The sequence below is a fragment of the Lissotriton vulgaris genome, chromosome 8 (genome assembly GCF_964263255.1).
Source record: "Lissotriton vulgaris chromosome 8, aLisVul1.2, whole genome shotgun sequence".
NCBI lineage: Eukaryota > Metazoa > Chordata > Amphibia > Caudata > Salamandridae > Lissotriton > Lissotriton vulgaris.
In genome coordinates, this window is record NC_141696.1 from 533,604,889 (window position 1) to 533,623,898 (window position 19,010).

The 19,010-nt window shown below is 45.6% G+C and overlaps 1 protein-coding gene across 3 annotated transcripts in view; it reads right to left on the reverse strand.

The window, feature by feature from the left end:
• Positions 1 to 19,010, reverse strand: part of PHKA2 (phosphorylase kinase regulatory subunit alpha 2) — an 852,423-nt gene that overhangs the window by 50,903 nt on the left and 782,510 nt on the right. The gene's annotated exons all lie outside the window — the stretch shown is intronic.

Sequence of the window (19,010 nt, forward strand, 5' to 3'; positions counted from 1 at the left end):
ACAAGACAGAAAATGCAAACAATAAACAAATGATAATGATGATGATGATCACGGTACAAACAAAGGCATGCAAAGGAAAAATTTCAGCAGGAAAACAACACACACATGCACAACACCTCAATTAATTTTGCTTAGCTTGTCTTTTTTCACTTAGAACATCATCCATATGCATATATCACTACATTACCTTTCCACAAACAGGAAGCCAATCGGTCCTGTATTTTGAATGATGTAAGTGGCCAACCCCCATCCCATTTCATTTTACTTTTGCAACTTTGACTTTCTAATTAAAAAACGAATTATTAACTCTGGGAATGCACTTGAAAGGTCAGCTTTGTAGGGGAACCTATAAATAAAACTTTAAATGCATACAGTGTATTTCTAGCATATTTTCTCCTATGGTTAGTTAACTCCACTGATAACCTGTATGTCGCCTTCCGGGCAGTTAAATGCTCTTCGGTACTCTTAAGTTTGCAATCCTTTGTATCTGATTATGTTTGGTGCTTAATAAAAATATAAATTTGAAAACAAAATGGAGAAGACCAGAATTAACAAAATTACATATTTGATGTAACTGAAACATAGTACATAGGACTAAAGAACATTGCATTTAAAGGCTTAACACCACACATCAAATGTGATGAGCAAATATTAAATAATGTTTTTTTCTTAAAATGACTTCTAATAGCATCAGGGTTTTCAAAGGCATTTTAATGATGAAACGGTTTGTATTTGTCAAGTGTAGTCAGGGCTGCCCAAGATTATTAATTGCTTTCTTTTTTTTGGAGACGCACATGACAATGTTTTATCCCGACTTTGACCCTCCACCCTGTATATACTTATCAACTGCTACAAGAAAGTACATCCACTCAAGGTACTACACAAGATTGTCAACTCGGCTGTATTCCAATTCAGTCTGGCCTAGCCAGAGCCACTGTAGGTTTGTGTTAAGCTGTCAGCACAACCTCTCATTGTAGGATTAATATACCACTTTGTAAGTGAAAGGAGTAAAATACTACTAATACATCCACTATTCAGTGTTAAAAATGGACAGGGTCACCCCACCTGCATGAATGTATTCATTGTTATGTGTTTTTAGAGGAATACATTTTCATGCAGCCAGGCATATCTCATGACATTTGTGTGCCCCACAGTCAATTCAACTCAGGAGGTCTTATGCCAGTTATTCAGGAGAGGGCAGAAGAGTTATTATGAAATGCAGTAGATCTTCCTATGACAGAAATGGCACTATTTATCTCTTTTTCTGGCCTGTCAAACGATGGTGTCTATTGTGGAGTAGGCCACCTGAGAGTCAGTGCAGGTGCACCTAGTTATGCTGACCCTTTCCAGCAGCACAACACGATCTGCTGACCAGAAAAAGTACCAAAAATGTGAACTCGCTCACAGTTAATGATGGCTACTGCCCCTCAAACCAGGCTGGGGGATACTCACAGTTGCTGCAGATGGCCAGAAATATTCCAAGGACTTCACCAACTTTAAGAAGGATGAGGACCGACAGTCAGAATTCCGAGACTAAGAAGGTTGTGATCTGCATTACTCCAATGAACAAGTTACTTACCTTCGGTAGCACCTTATCTGGTAGAGACTCTATCTAGCAGCAGATTCCTTACATTAGGAAGTATGACCCTTCGCAGAAGAAATGTTATCAAGCAGCAAAGAAAAGCTACCACAGAGCCATTCACACAGCGCGTGCAGCTTATTTCACTGGGGAAATCAAGAGTAGTGGCAATCCTTCCAAAATTATGTTTTCCATACTGAAAATTTTGAAACAGCCTGGGGTCCCAGCAGTGCCTCCTACATCATCAAACGAGCAGTGTGAGGCTCTTGCCACCTTTATTGTTGAAAAGGTGGAGAAGATTTACTCGTCCTTTACTCACATCGTTACGAGTCCTGACCCTGTGCTGGGCCAGCCCCCTATTCATACTCTGGCTGCATTCCCACTGGTCTCTTTGGAGGAGTTACGGTTGGTTTGAACCAAGATGAAATCCAGCTCCCCCTCTGACCCCCTCAAACCTGACAAGTTTATGAGATTGTTACCTGTGCTCTTGTTACCTCTGAGCCAGGTGATCAACAAATCTCTGTCCAGTGCGGCTGTTCCCAACACTTGGAAGCAAGCAAGGGTGGTTCCTCTGCTTAAGAAACCTACCCTGGATGCTGCCAAACTGGTAAACTATTGCCCGATCTCCCTTCTCCCGCGGATCGCTAAGATCACTGAGACTCACGTCAACTCCATCCTTACCAGATTTTTGGAAGTGAACAACCGCCTGACATCTCTCAGAATGGCTTCCGCTCAGGCCACAGCAAGGAGTCTGGTCTCCTGGCTAACATCGAGCATCTCAGGCTTTTTCTAGATGAGGGAAGTACGTAGGCTCTAATTCTTCTAGACTTCAGTGCCGCATTTGACCCGGTCTCTCATTGGATCCTGTTATGTAGGCTGAAGGTGGCAGGTTTCAAAAGCTCGTCCTTGGCCTGGTTTGCCTCTTTTCTTTCCAACAGGGCCTTCCAGGTTGTGGCCCCACCGCTTGCCTCCACACTCAGTGCCAACAAACAAGGGGTCCCACAGGGCTCTGCGTAGAGCTACACGCTTTTTAACCTCTATGAGAAACCATTGGTGGTACTGGCGAGGAGCAGAGGGCTTACCACTGTATCATATGCTGATGATACACGGAAGGTGGTTGAAATTCTTAGTTTCTATGCAGTTAGGGCAGATCGAACATGAGCTACATACTTGACTTTATGACAAAAAACAGTGTCTGTCTTTTGTCTCTCTGTGTTTTCTTTGCTTGGTAGTATATATTTGGTGTAATTGAAGTACAGAATTACTGTTTAGTGTTGGTTAAAAGTACAGTGATTTGATTTTAATTTTTTTTCTTTTTGATGAGATATTGTCCCATGTAGTGTCAAATTATTGTTCACGTTTTTATTGAGAATTAATTTTTAACATTGATTGTTGTATGTAGGATGATTAAAGTTTCTTTTAAAAAACTAATAAAATATTAGTATTTACTTACCTTGGAATACATGTTTTTTTAATTAGGAACCTGTAAGTTCTAATACATGGGCTGTAATCTATGTGAGGGTACATAGACTGATTTTCGATTTTTCTGTCTACCAAGGGATCTTTCCTTTCTACTGGTTAAAAATACTTTAATCCCCTGGTCTGGTTAAAGGGGTCTCTCGCGTCTATTTTATATTTTCCATTCGTGCCATGGAGAACTACTTGGCTTTCCGTAGGGCTATTAAAACCCATATATTCCCCATAGCCTAGTGCCTTTTTCTGATTTCCAGCCTCTATGTTCTGCTTCACCGCTGGGATGCCTCTTTGCTGAGTTAGCTGTGTGCTATACAAAACATACTAACATAACATTAGAATTTATGTCCTTGTCATTTGCCACACTTGAAATGATGTACACAGTGCCTATACAGACGCCACCCCAGCGTGCTGACCTCAATTCAACAGTTTTTCTGTATCAGAAACACAGAGCCACGCTGAGGAAGTTATGACTAGTGTGCCAAGTGAGGTTCTGAAGGATCTCTGTAGTCGAGATTTATAAACAGTCTGCAGAACAGGGAGGATCGGAAAGAAATCTGTGGCTAGATATCAGATAAGGCATTACCAAAGGTAAGTAACTGGTTGATCTGATAGAGACTTCTAGCCACAGATTCCTTACCTTAGAAGAGATAGCAAAGCAATCTCTCCTTGGAGGTGGGTCTGCAGACTATTCATAGTAAAATGTTCTGGAGGACCAAACGGGTAAAAGGCCCGTCTCTCCGGACTTGGCTGTCGAGGCAGGAGGGTTTGGTAAGACGTATGTAGTGATGCTCACGTGGCTGCCTGACAGATGTCCAGAACTGGGACTCCTCTAGCTAAAGCAGTGGTCGTAGCTTTAGCTCTGGCAGTATGAGCTGTCAAGCCCTTAGGGTTTTTTTCTTGCCCATTGCATAACAGATCTTAATACAGAGGATAATCTACCAAGAGATTGATATTTTCTGAACTGCCTTCCACTTCTCCGCACCCACAAACCCAACAAAGAGTTGATTGTCCACCTGTAAATGTATGTAAATGTATAGGCATTTATATAGCGCACTACTTACCCGTAGGGACCCAAGGCGCTTCGACCGCTGCGAAACCCTTCCTGGCTTCCCTGAAAGATGGTCTCCAGGGTGAGACCAGGCATCCCCGGCGGTCTGGTGGGGCCGTTAGTGAAGATGAGGCAAGCTAATGCCCAGAGTTGCCGAGTGTGATCGCTGATCAGAGTGGGCACCGAGGCGAGAGAATTATCGAGTCCGCTGACCCTGGTCCAGAAACCTGCCGCGCCGGGAATCGAACCCTGGTCCCGGACCGTGGAATTATTTTGTGCAATCTATGTAGAATGACAACACTCTTTTTGGGTCCAGGCGGTGGAATTTCTCCTTTTCCTTGGTATGATGAGGGGAAGGGAAGAAGGCAGACAGTGTGATGTTCTGCCTAACATGAAAAGGTATAAACACATTTGGCAAAACGGATGCTTGGGTTAGAAGAACGAACTTGTTCAAAAAGGAAATGTACAGGGGTTAACAAAAGTGCTGTCCTGAGCGGGCGATTACGGTGCTGTTTGCTGCCCAAGGAGGGGTTTCCTGAAAGCTCCTGTGCCGACGGAGAAATCTGCCGCCCCAGGAGGGGTATTCTAATTGGGAGAATTGTTGCCGCCTAGCGTACGGGACTCCACTGACCAGGAGCCCGTGCGCTCTTCACCTGAGCCAGAGGGGAGGGACGCCCTCGCAGCTGACGTCACTATATAACGCCTATCATCTCCCGCAGTGCGGGACCCGCGCGGGACACACGCGGGACGAGCCGGGCTAAGCCCGGGCAAAGGGCGGGCCCTCTGTGGCCCTCAGAGGACCAAGGAGGACGGGACGGGCCACCCCCCCCTTGAATTCCGTACCAGAGGAGGTAAAGAGAGTTGAAATACCCTATACTTGCTGACATTTAATGGACACGTAGCTGTAAACACCAAACCTTTGCCTTTGTGTTGATGTCACGTATTACCCCTATCCAATTGAACGGAACCATGACTCAGAAAGGGGTCCCCAAAAAATCTGTCAACCAGAGGGGTTCGCGTAATGGTACACAAGACCACCACTTAATCAGTATACCACGGCCTATACCCAGTGATTCAGATGGGAACAATTCTTGCCAGGCTATAGCTAGCACCCCCAGTGAACAATCTCCCTCAGGAACATCTGGTATTCTGCAAAGCTACTCACTGTTAGCGGAACTAAACAATCTGTGTAAAACCAAGTATGTCCCAGCAGATTTGAGACCTAAACTAGATAGTGCTTCTCCCTGTACGGCTAAAAGCTTTAGTACTTTGCTCTACAATGAACTTGAGCAGGAATCCACCCTATTACATACAAAAGTTAACACTACAAGCGCAGCGCTCACGCAGACATCACCCGTCAAACGCAACTGTGACAAGGTTCAACATAACGGGAACGACCTAAAGGTACAAAAATTGCACTTAAGCCCTCCATTGACCGTCACTAACTCCCCCTCAATCCCAGAGTCTGCAGAAGAATTAGATAGTCTAGCACCCCCTCTTCAACTGGCTCTTACATCTCTGATTGAACCATTGCTCAAATCTCTTATATCGCCATTGTTGGAGAAAATAAATATCCTGGAGAATAAGCTGATGGAAATAGAGGAATTGATTAAGATTGATTTAATTCCCGCTAAAACCACCAAAATAACTAATCGCCATCAATCCCCTGTTGCCCCCACAGTGCCAACGCAACCTACACTATGCACCAATTTCAAAACACTACAACTAGCCCCCAATTAAACAACCCCTAAGATTGCTTCTAAACCGGAACTACCACAGCATATTATTGCTAGAGTAGAGAATAATAAAGTACCTTCCATACACCTTCCACCTGAGGCCATCCCATACGTGTGTGTTCTTTCAGGAGTACCACCACTCACACATGGGAAATCCGAAAGGCAACACGACTTACTAAATAAGGTAACCTTCTGGCTATCAAAAAACAAACCTCTGCCACCCGATCTGGATGGAACAATAATAAATGTTAGAAGGGTGGGCTGGTTAGGCTCCCTCCCAAAAGACATTCCTAGTGATCTAGTGTTGGTAAAATTTAGGTTTAGACATATTGTCCCGTACCTACGAACCTGGCAGCCCCAAGAAGATGATGGCCCAATATTGATCTGGGATTTACATGATTTTTACCCCAGAGCGCCATACATACCCTCCTTAAGACCAGAGGTAGGGTACAATTATAATTACGTGATGGGTAGAAGATCCTATGCTTCGAATAATTGTAGCTCCTCCGCTCTTAACCGCTTTGCACCAGTGTACAACATATATAAAAATGGAATTCTTTATTAACTTGCTCCTACTAAGGGTGAACATGATGTGAGGGTACTACTATAAATGCCTATCGTATGAAAATATGTAATTCTAAAGGAAAGTATCCCCACTGGAGAGCAAATGTTTTTATGTCTTTTAAACCAATGTCTTTTAAACTTGTAGACACTTTGTGCTATTGTATGTATGATTAATGTTTGTTTTTTAACTGTATGCTTTTATGATTTTAAACCAAAATCGAATAAAGCAAAACTGAAACTGAAACAAAAGTGCCTGCAATTTGCTAACCCTCCTAGCAGGTGTGATCCCCATAAGAAGACAATTTTGATGGTCAGCAGTCTTAAAGGGCAGCTGTGCATCAGTTCAAATGGTGAGCACATGAGGAAGGTGAGGACAAGATTCAGGTCCCCTTGGGACATGATGAAAGTTGTAGAGGAAACATTTGTTGCAAATCTTTAAGGAAATGAGTCACAGTAGGTGACTTGAACAGGGAAGATTGGTCCAGCAACTGCAAGAAGGAGGAAATGGCAATGGCAAAAATGTACACCTTCATCATGCCAACGCCTTGCCAGGCTAAGGACAGAACAAACAGCAGAACTTCAGACAAGGGTGTAAAGGATCAACAGATTTGGTAATGCACCAAGACACAAACTTGTCCCATCGGCAGGCGTAAATTCTTTTCGTGCCAAGATGACATCGCACATGCCAAGAGGGAGGTCAAACACTCAACTGTTGCAGCTCAATCTCCACGCATGTAGGTGGCAGTGGACAGGTTCGGGTCCAGAACCCTGCCTTGCGGCTGTGACAGGAAATCCTTCCATAGGGGGATCCTGATCAAAGGACAGATGATCGTTCACAAAAATGTGGGATATCAGATTCTCCTTGACCAATCCGGGGCCATTAAAATAACTTGGGCCGATCTTCTTGGTGTTGGTGGAAAGGAGTACAGGAATCCTGAGCTCCACTCAAGACTACATGTGTCTCCGAGCAAGAGCCGACTTAGAAAGTCCAGCACACAGAAGTGTTGACATTGCAAGTTCTCGGCAGTAGAGAATAGATCTAACCAAGGTTCTCTGCAATCTCTGAAGAGACCTTGAGCTACCTCCGAAAAGGGAATTGGCAGCTGAGTTCGTCTTCTCGGCCATTCGGAGAGCCTGCCAGATGTTGAACCACCATGAAAATTCCCTGACATTTAAGTCATGTCCAAAGATATGGCCTCTTGACACAGCGTCCATGGCCCCACCCTGTCCTGCATGTTTTAATACTGGGTTGGTGCACACAGCAGATATGATTGGGACAGGAAACTGTTTGGAGCAGCAATACTTTATGCTGACATAGCAGAAAGAGATGATGACTACTCGTGAGTGAATTTAACGAGGAGCTACACATATATAGCAACCTCTACTTTCACCAGAACCCATGTGTGGGTTGGAAATATCACCGCGCAGAAAAGCACTTCATTGGAATCTATAGCCCTGAGAAAGTCGCAGGATTACTGCCTATAGCGACAAAACACGTTGCCTGTTGTTGGCTGTTTGGAAGAAATCCGAATAAAGCGAGACAAGGATTTGAATTGAAGACGAAATTGTTGGCTTATACTTTCATTGTGTTACATATGTCTATCATTGAAAAAGAGAAACCTGGTTTAAATGTGTTCATGTGCTTAGGAGTGAAAAAAATTGTATCTTGAGAGTCTTGTCTCTCGTCTTATGGAGTTTGGTGGTTCTCCATTCCTTTAAGCACCGTGAAATCAATTCTGGAGTAAATATATATTTAGTGCGAATCTAACCTTAGGCGCCCTATACCTATAAGCATAACCACACTTCTTTTATTTTGCCACCATGAAAATGCCCTGACATTTAAGTCATGTCCAAAGATATGGCCTCTTGACACAGGGTCCATGACCTCACCCTGTCCTGCATGTTTTAATACTACATGGTGGTGTTGTTGTTTGTGAAAACCTGAACTAGCCTTCCCTTGTTTGATGGAAGAAAGGCCTTTAACGCCAGGCGAATTGCTCTCAACTCCAGTAGATTTAGGGGAAGCTGAGACTCTGCCAGAGACCAGAGTCCTCTGATCTCTCCCTATCCCAGATGGCTGCCACAACCCAGAAATGACACATCTGTCACCACTGTGAGCTTTGTAGGGGGAAGGGAGAGTGGACCGCCACTGACCCAATTGTGCTTCATGAGCTACCACTTATATAAAATAGAAATTACCTGGCCTCCAATGGCACCAATGGTGCAACATTTTGTGAAGTATAACCACTCTGAACGGGAGTTCGAATGGACTGTTCTATCTGGTTTGAAACCGTCACCACGTGGAGGTAACCTGGAAAGCCTTTTATCAAAGAGAGAGGCTTATTTAATTTTGAAATTTCACTGCACAACAAAAGGTTTAAACAAACTGTCAGAATTAAACCAAGCAATAACGTGATGCATTAGGAATAGAAGTCCCATAATGCCTTCAAATTTCTGAAAAGAAGTGCAACTTGACAAAAGAGGAGACAGTACACGCATACAGGAATGCGGATTTGCTCAGCTACTCGGCTGCTCTATCTGGTTTGAAATAGTCACCACTTGGAGGGAACCTGGAAAGCCATTTATCAATAAGAGAGGCTTATTCAATTTTGAAATCTCACTGCACAACAAAAGGTTAAAACGAAATTCAGAATTAAACTAAGTAATAACTTAATGCATTAAGACTACAAGTCCCATAATGCCCTCAAGCTCCTGAAAAGAAGTCCAACTTGATCAAAGAGGAGTCAGCACAAGCCCACAGTAATGCTTGTTTGCCCAGTTTCACGGCTGACGATCGAAGGATGATGTGAAGTCTGGCCAAATGTAAGTGTTCCAAAGCAGACAAGTTGGTGTTACGCTGAGCGATGTGCAAAATAAACCGTTTTCACAATACGCCAAAGTCAAACCACTCTGATGAGGAAGGGCGCTACAATGACGAGGAATGCCGATAAACGGGAGCGCATTTAAGCTGTACACCAGGAATCTTGTTAAAGGGAGGTGGAGCAGCAAAGACAAAAACAAAGATTATTAACAGAGATAGACTAATTTGTTTAAAATGACTCTGCATCACTGAAGAACGCCGCAAAATAGGAGTGGGTTCCAAATGTTTACTAGCGACCGCGCACAGGCTAGTTTAACTTAAACTATGAGCTACAGTGTAGCGAACAGCGGTACGCCCCCAGGATAATAAACACGCATTTGCGAAGCCTTCTAACTGCAGCGGAGGGCAAAGGCGCGTGCAGGAATGGTATTTGATAAAATTACATTGCAGAAAGCATCATTTAGCCGAAATAATGTTTAATGCGCATTGATACTTTAACGGAGATCAAAATGAAAACACAAATTTACGAGCACTTCAATTGGTTTGGCAGGCAATGAAGAATGCACGCTATTGAACTGATGGCCCAAACAAAAATGGACGACGTGACAGTGTAGAGTGACATATTGGAATAAAGAGGAAGCCACTTCCAAGTAAGAGGAGTGTCCAATATTGTTTTAACTTTACTAAAATAAATTTTGAACAACAGATTAGGTAATGGAATACAATACATATTTTGTAGGGTGAAGTCCAAATCTTCATTAACAACAAAAAGAAAAGAGCACCTGAAACAAGGAATGAAACATGCATGAAAATACTCAGTAAGTTTCCAACAAACCTGTTATGACAACGATTACATGAAATTCCAGACTTACACAACTTATCTCAATATGTTTAGGTACACGTGAGCAACAGAAAGAAAGTGCACACCAAGAGCGAGTCAAATTTTACAAATACAAGGTACATAAACTGTTGCCTAAGAATCCATTATATTTAGAAGAGAAGGGTAGAAATAGAGCTCTAATCTATGGTGTTGGTTCTCTTTACCCTTCCCTTTTTGTTCCCTTCCCATCTACGAGGGATCCATATTGAGTGGGTGTAACAACATAAAACATACCCCTAGAGAGAACCAAAAAATACTTATTTTCCCGTAGCGAGTCTGTTTTTGAGCTTTGTAAAACAAAAAAGTGTAAATAGTCTTAGCACAGGCAGCCTGTACTTCCTGTTGCAAGAGTGAGAGGTGGTCCTCCGTCAGCAGTTAGAGGACAGTGGGAAACTTGGCTGGGTCTGTTAGAACGGGAGTGCATAGCCTTGATGGACAATTTGAAGTACCCACTTGTCTCAAGTTATTTTTCACCATTGGTGCAGGTGGTACGGGATCCTAACGCCAAAAGGGTGCCCATAGTGAAAAGAGGGCAAACTAAAGAGGCTTTTGAATAGCAGTTGCTGCATGGGATTGTGGTTTGGGTCACCTCTGGCTCTGATTACCATGGCATTTGTGGGAGCAGCAGCCACAAAACAACTGCGATGTCTGCTGTGCGTGGTGGCTGGAGAGATCTGGACACAGCTGATAACTCCTGCTGCAGCCACGGAAGGGGTGGAAGGCAGACTGCGGGTGTCACAGGGCCATGGGGACTCACAATGACTTGGCAGTCGAAATTGTTCCAGAGCAGAATCTGCCTCGTCGCCACAAATGCATGTCCCATCAAAGGGCAGATCCATCAGGGATGTCTGGACATCCCACCAACTGCCAGTTGTCCTGAGCCAGGCATGTCGTTGAAGCTCCACCATTAAAGCAATGGTTCGGGCAGCAAGTCAGTCATATCGAATCCGCATATGATCATGAACTTTGCCGCATCTCTCCCATCAACAAGAACTTGGGACAGTGTGACCTGAGCCTCACCCGGGACCAAGGCAGCACTTGCGCAACCGAATCCCACACCATGTGAGAATAACAACCCAATAAGAACTCAATGTTCGTGGACCTTAGTGCCAGGCTGGTGGAAGAGAAAATTATCTTACCACAGGTATCCCCGCCTCTTGGATTCCACACCTCGTGCTGTGGTAGGAAATGTGCTGGGATTTATCCTGGAGGTTGGGGACTGGACCACCAGGCTCTCAGGGGTGGGGAGCTGGGAGAGGTAGCTGGGACTCCAGTAGTGGGGTGATGGCAGGAATCAATGGTCCTGTGCACAGGCGTGCCGTGCGGAGCTTGGCCCAGGCCCCAAGCAGGACATTTGTGAGGGTTGCATTACAGGATGTGATTGGTTCCGAGGAGAGATACCCCGGGCTGAAGCACCTCTGTCAAGAATTCAGTATTGACTTTAACTGTGGGCAGCGTTAGGTCCAGGACCTCAGACAACCCCCAGGCCACCATTGCGAAAGAAGCCCCTTTCTCTGTAGACACTATGGAAGGACAGAGGAGGCCAGTGTCTGGTGAGGTGTCCAAACCAATGGCATCAACGAAATTCTCATACCAGGTGTCATTGGCCAGACCCCCTCCATAGGTGTTCCTCAGTAAGCTCTACAGGAAAATTGTGTTCCATCTCCAATTCAGGCCGTGTGGGCCTGGTTGGCACTGAAGCCGACGGCGTGCGATGCTGGTCCGGCTCCATATCGGAGTCAGAAATCACAATGGGTTCGGTGCCACCGATGGGTGTAGGCATTACTGGAACAGTCCCTTGAGGAGGTAGCAAAACCACAGCTAAGGCAGGCCCGGATCTACCAATGGATCATGAAGGGCTGACTGGCGCTGAGGGCTGTAATGCCAGCGGAGCCCCAGTTGAAGACCCTAACCCATGGAGCCCAAAGGCATTCCAGAGGAGCTTGATCTCTCAAAGATGAGGGTGATGGCTTTGTAGAATTCACAAAGTTGGGCAGGGGTTGCACTGGCAAATCTGGGAGGAGATGTCAGATGCCCGCGTGCAAGAACTTGTAAACGGGGCCTGGATTTCTGGCATCATTCCCTTACATCATCCAAAGTGTGGAAGTGACTTGGAGAATTTGAAGAGTGCTTCAACTTCTTTGACTTCTTATGAGAATTGCCAGAAAAAGTCTGGGGTTGCACTGAGGATTGACGAGAACGTCTCCGGGAACAGTCCATAGACCTCCCTTGCAAATGGGACCTGGAGCGGAATGGACTTGCATGGAGAGCAGCAAAGAACTTCATGTCCCGCTTGCGGAGGGCCTTGGGGTTTACGGTGAGCACTCAGTGTAAGTCGCAGAGTTGTGGGCCCACTACAGATACACCAAGTGTGGGTCCGTAACTGACATCTGTCAAGGACAGGCTCCACAATGTAAACAGTACTATGTTCCAGTTTTACTGCCATGCTCCTGGATATGTCTTGTGAGTATTCTGACTATTGATTTTGGGTAATTAATGTTTTGGTGATGTAGGGATAGTTGATTTGTGTGAAATGTAATGCTAATGAACTACCGAATTACAGTACAATAATTCCCTAGGTATCTAGGACAACAATGTAAACAGTACTATGTTCCAGTTTTCCTGCCATGCTCCTGGATATGTCTTGTGAGCATTTTGTGTGCTTGCATTTCACCAATGCGGAATTATGTACACAATACAATTCTGCATTAAAAGAAGGCAGGGCCTAAATGTGCACCTTCCTATTTAATTGCCAGAGGGAAATATGTTTCCCTAGGAGGAAACCTCTACCTCTTCATCCCTACATAGTTTGAGAATGTTCAGTTCCTCCTCACATCCTGGCAAGGGATTTACTCTTGCGCTTGCTTGTAGCTAATCTCTAACCATTTCCAGTGTGGGAAGGGGTCATAGGGAGGTATGTGAAAGATTATAAACTGATGTGCTCGTGAAGATTCACACATTTTCCAGGAATTTAAAATATACTGTTGTTGTGTGGTAATCTTAGGGAAAAGTGAATGATTTACCTTTGCTAAATCATCCATATTGGGTAGGTGGAAGCTATAAATCCAGCTGTTTTTTGTAAAGTACTTAACCTCCAAAAATAGCTTGGTGGATTGGGCCGATTGACATTTACAGGAAAACATCAACCTTTCTTACCTGAAACGGACCCAGAGAAATGTTTCAGAAAGATGCAACATCTTTGGATAGAGAATTGCCTAAACCTTCACCAAATCTTCTAATTGAAGGTGTGTGGCTTCCAAGCACGCTAGACATGTTTTATCCACTAGTCAAGTCAAATGATTTATATAGCGCACTACATACCCAGAGGGTCTCAAGGTGCTTGAAGAAGGGTGGGGGAATTACTTGTCGAATATCCAAGTTTTAAGTTGCTTTCTGAATGCTAGGTGGTTCTGAGTGAGGCGAATGTGAGTGGGAAGTGAGTTCCAGGTTTTAGCTGCCAGGTAGGAGAAGGATCTACCTCCCATGGTGGTTTTGTTGATGCGAGGTACAGTAGCAAGGGCTTGGTTGGAGGATCGTAGCTGGCGGGAGGGGGTGTAGAAGGAGAGTCGTGTGTTAAGGCAATCGGGTCCAAGTTCGTAGAGTGCTTTGTGAGCGTGGGTTAGGAGGCGGAAAGTAATCCTTTTATTGACGGGGAGCCAGTGGAGGTTTTTCAGGTGACCAGAGATGTGGTCTTTACGCGGGATGTCTAGTATGAGTCTGGCTGAAGCGTTCTGAATGCGTTGGAGTTTTTTCTGGAGTTTTGCGGTGGTACCGGCGTATAGGGTGTTTCCGTAGTCCAGGCGGCTCGTGACCAGAGCGTGGGTGACAGTTTTTCTAGTTTCGGTGGGGATCCAGCGAAATGTTTTTTTGAGCATGCGAAGAATATTGAAGCAGGATGATGAAACGGCGTTGACTTGTCTGTACATGGAGAGTGAAGAATCCAGGTTGACGCCCAGGTTCCGTGCGTGGTCCGTCGGGATGGGTGCTTTTCCAAGGACCTCTGGCCACCAAGAGTCATCCCAGGCGGAGGGGGAGGTACCTAGGATAAGGACTTCTGTTTTGTCTGAATTTAGTTTTAGTCGGCTGTGCTTCATCCACTCGGCTACTTCTTTCATTCCTTCATGTAGGTTGGTTTTGGCCGTGTTCGGGTCTTTGGTGAGTGATAGGATCAGTTGAGTGTCATCAGCGTATGAGATGATGTTGAGTGTTGGCGTGCGATGACCGCGAGGGGGCTCATGTATACGTTGAAGAGGGTGGGGCTGAGTGAATATCCTTGTGGCACGCCGCAGATGACTTCAGTGGCTTCAGACTTGAATGGTGGGAGGCGGACTCTTTGGGTTCTTCCGGTGAGGAACGAGGTGATCCAATCCAGTGCTTTTCCTTGGATTCCGATGTTTCTGAGGCGCTGTAATAGGGTGCTATGACAGACTTTGTCGAAGGCTGCGGAGAGGTCGAGTAGGATGAAGGCGACTGTGTCTCCATTGTCCAGTAGAGTTTGAATGTCGTCTGTGGCTGCAATGAGGGCGGTCTCAGTGCTGTGTTTGGCTCGGAAGCCGGACTGTGAGGAGTCGAGGCATTTGTTGGTTTCGAGGAATACGGCGAGCTGGTTGTTGACAGCTTTCTCGATGACTTTGGCCGGGAATGGGAGGAGCGAGATGGGGCGGTAGTTTTTGAGTTCGGTGGGGTCAGCTGTGGGTTTTTTCAGAAGGGCGCTGAGTTCGGCATGTTTCCAGCTTTCCGGGAAGGTGGCGGAGTTGAAGGAGCAGTTGATGATGTCTCGGAGGTGTGGTGCTATGATGGAGTCTGCTTTGTTGAAGATGTGGTGAGGGCATGGGTCTGTGGGGGATCCTGAGTGGATGGAGTTCATCAGGCGGATGGTGTCCTCAGTGGAGATTGGGTTCCAGTCATTAAGGATGTTCAAGGGGGGTGAAGGTCCTGCAGAGGGTTGGGTGGGTTGGTCTCCGGGTCGGTTGTCGAAGCTGTTGTGGATGTCTGCGATTTTGTTGTGGAAAAATGAAGCTAGGGAGTTGCAGAAGGCTTGAGAGGGGGTGATGTCGTTGGAGTTGGCTGAGGGGTTGGTAAACTCTTTGACGATGTTGAATAATTCCTTGCTGTTGTGGGCGTTGTTATCTAGTCGGTCTTTGAGTGCGGCTTTCTTGGCAGACCGGATTAGTTGGTGGTGTGTGCGGGTGGCGTTTTTGAAGGCGTCCCTGGTGCTGGTGTTTGGACCTTTTTTCCAGGCCTTTTCGAGGGAGCGACAGAGTTTCTTAGATTTCTTAAGATCGTCGTTGAACCAGGAGGCGTTCTTGCTGCCTAGCTTGATTTGGTGTTTTTTCAACGGTGCTAGGATGTCGGCGCTGTTGGATAGCCATTGGGTGAGGTTAATGGCTGCTTGGTCGGGGTTTGAGGAGTGGACAGGGGGGTTTTGAAGAAGCGATGAGGAGATCTGGTCGATGGTGATTTTGTTCCAGTTTCTTCGCAGAGTAGGTTGAGGATGTTTGTGAGTTGTGGTCTTATTGTAGCTAAAGTGAACGCAGCTGTGGTCCGTCCAATGTAGAGTTGTGGTGTGACTGAAGGAGACATGTTTGCTGGAGGTGAAGATAGGGTCGAGTATGTGACCAGCGATGTGGGTGGGGGTAGTACAAGTTGTTTGAGTCAGAGGTTGGCGAGATTATCCAGAAGGGTGGTGGCGTTGCTGTCATTGCTCTTTTCCAGGTGAAAGTTGAGGTCTCCCAGTAGAATGTATTCCTCGGAGGGGAGGGCGTGTGGGGTGATAAAATCAGTGATGTCTTCAGTGAATTGTGCACGGGATCCTGGTGGTCGGTAGAGGAGGGTGCCTCTGAGTGTGGTCTTGGGATCGGTGTGGATCTGGAAGTGAAGGTGTTCGGCGCTGGTAAGGTTGACGTCTGATCTGGTTGAGATGCGGATGGAGTTCTTATGGACGATAGCGATGCCTCCTCCTGTTTGGTCGGTGCGGTCCTTACGGATGATCTTGTAGCCTTCCGGGATGGCAATGGTGATGTCTGGGGCAGAAGAGGCGTTCATCCATGTTTCTGTTAGGAAGGCGACGTCCGGAGAGATGGTGTCTAGTAGATTCCAAAGGTCGATGGCGTGTCTGTGGACCGAGCGGGTGTTGAGCAGGATGCATTTTAGGTGGTTGGTGTCAGATCTCTGTTTGGTGTTAGTGGGTGTGGAGTTGGTCTTGGTGCCGTCATACTTGCAGGAGTACCAGGAGAAGGGTCCATGGGTGTGTCTAGGAGCGGCTTGGACGCAGTTGGGGAGACGGCCGGGGTTTAGGGCTAAGAGGGTGGTGGCGTCGTATGTAATCCGGGTGGGGTAAGTGGTACAAGGGCCAGGGGGTCTGGCGCTGGGCGCGGTCCAGGCGCGGACGGGCGTAGACGGGCTTACCTTTGACGCACCTTCGGCGCGCATGGGGCACGACCGCTGCGCGTGAGCGCTGCGCGCAAGAGCATCTGTCATAAGTGAGAGGGGGAGGGGCGAGGGAGGAGCAGCTGGGAGGCGGGGGTGCGTGGTGGAGGGGGCGGGCTCTGGGCAACAACAACAACAACAGCAATGGCGGCTGGGGCGGAAGCGCCGACCGGGTCGGGTGAAACCGACCAAATAACTACGCGGGGCAGCTACACAAATGCCAATGCAGAGAGCAAAAATAAACAGACAATGAAGCAATTAACAACAAACACGGGCACACGATCTCAAGGCAGCTAATGCAGGGGTATAAACAAACAGATAAATAATGCAGAAATTAACAACAAACACGGGCACACGATCTCAAGGCAGCTAATGCAGGGGTATAAACAAACAGATAAATAATGCAGCAATTAACAACAAACACGGGCACACGATCTCAAGGCAGGACAATACAGGTGAAAAATACACAAATAATGCAGCGAATGACAATTTCTGTGGTTAGCAGCGGATCTGCGCATGTTTCTAAGCCTGGAAGTCACCAAGTCTCCAAGCTCAATCATCTACTCTACAATGTTTTTACTTGGCTGCAAGGGTCAGGTATAATCTGCTTGAGGATTTTACCTGTTTCTCTTTGATGAATCTTTGGTGTTCATTGCCACTTATAAGAAAGATTTTTGAACATTTATATTTCATGAACACCATGACAGATTATCTTTATTTGTATGCCATTTTTTTGTTTACATATGTATCTTTTTACTTCAACATGGTTTGAACCATCCAAACAAATTACTTCCTTCCAGTAATGCACTTCCTGGTGAATACGTTAACTGTAGATTCCTCACCTTGGGAATTTCCCCAGGTGCCAGACTGGATCTGGAAGATATTTAAGCATAGCCTCTGCACGCCATTAGATGGCATCATGTGGCTCTGTGTTGACTCCACTCCACTCCACCCCGAAAGTGACGACTAGAGACATATATAGGCACCAGCCATGTGCGGCACTGTCAATTTCTTTCTATATATTGTCTGCGCCGCTCGGATGCGGAACCCAATAGTAATTGAGCCAGCGTGTGCATCTCCAAGCCTTATTAAATAGACCAGAGCCCATTCCACAGAAGGGGAGGTGGATGGACTGTGAGATATCTGCTGTTAAGACTATCCACCAGAAACAACGCTAACAAAAGTAAAGTTTTCTACTGGTGGATACTTCTAACTGCAGATTCTCCTTGGGAGATACCAAAGCAGTATCGCCCAAGTCCGCGAGACTGTGGAATGGCTCAGACCAAAACATTCTGCTGAACGGCCAAAATGCAGTTCCCTGGCTGACAAGGCAGTAGATCTTGGTGAATTAATGCACAGATGTCCATGTTGCAGCCTTACAGATATCCAAGACAGGCACCACTACAGGTGCCAGTGTGGTGACTGCAGCCTTGGCACTGGTGGAATGGGCCCTCAACTCCTCCGAAGGCTGTTCAACATAAAGTAACATATTCTAATACAGGTAACTAACTATCCATCTGGATAAGATCTGGATAAGGTCTGCTTCTGCCCCACTATGCTTTTCTTTGCCCCAGAGAACTCCAGAAAGAGCTGATCATCCTGTAGTGTAGTTCCTATATTCCCAATAGGCTCTGTGCATTGGAATATAGGAACTACACTACGTTGGGTGCCATGTAGTGTAGTTCCTATAATCCCAATAGGCTCTGCGCATTGGAATAATATAAACAGCAGTGTAGACGTAGGACTGAGGTCGACTAGGTCTCTACTGACTATATTAGACTTAATTAGTTTTGCCAGCTAGCTCAGAGGTCACTAGAAACTTTCTTGAATGTTCAGGAAAGAGTTAACTCTCCGGATTAGACAATAAGGGATTAGCTTCTGACAAACATACAAACATGACAACTTTGCTCCCTCAGAATAGAATGTATCTCTAGAGTCGTGTGAAAACAATAGGCAGCTATTTCACTCAGTCAATCGTGCATACTTAGTTTCACCAGAGTGCAGAGAAATAGAGAGACAGGCATTTTTCAATAAAATGTGTTATTTTATTGAGCAGTCTTCTTTCTCATGCAAGAGAAATGAATTGCCACAATTGCAATACTTATTATGAATTAAAGTGCGTACAGTAAAAGTAGTATTATGAAATAATACTGTAAAAGCATAGATATGGTTTCTTAGCCATATGATACTTTAAAATAGATAAAATATATACATACATTAAAAAATTGACTAACGTACTCAACTGGTGCTTCTAACTACGCCTACCCCGGTGTACCTGACCTAAGCCTAATACTTGGGAAGGAGTAAGTAAGTAGCAGTTTAAGTTAAGTTAGTTAAGTTGGTTTGGCCAAGAATCGGAATCAAGAATTCTCTTTAAGGGTTTAGTCAGCTCCGTACCTTGGTAATAAAATCTGGGAGGTCTGGTATCTCTTTCTTCAGGACTCGCTCTCCCAGCAACCCGCAAGGGTGACTCGGGA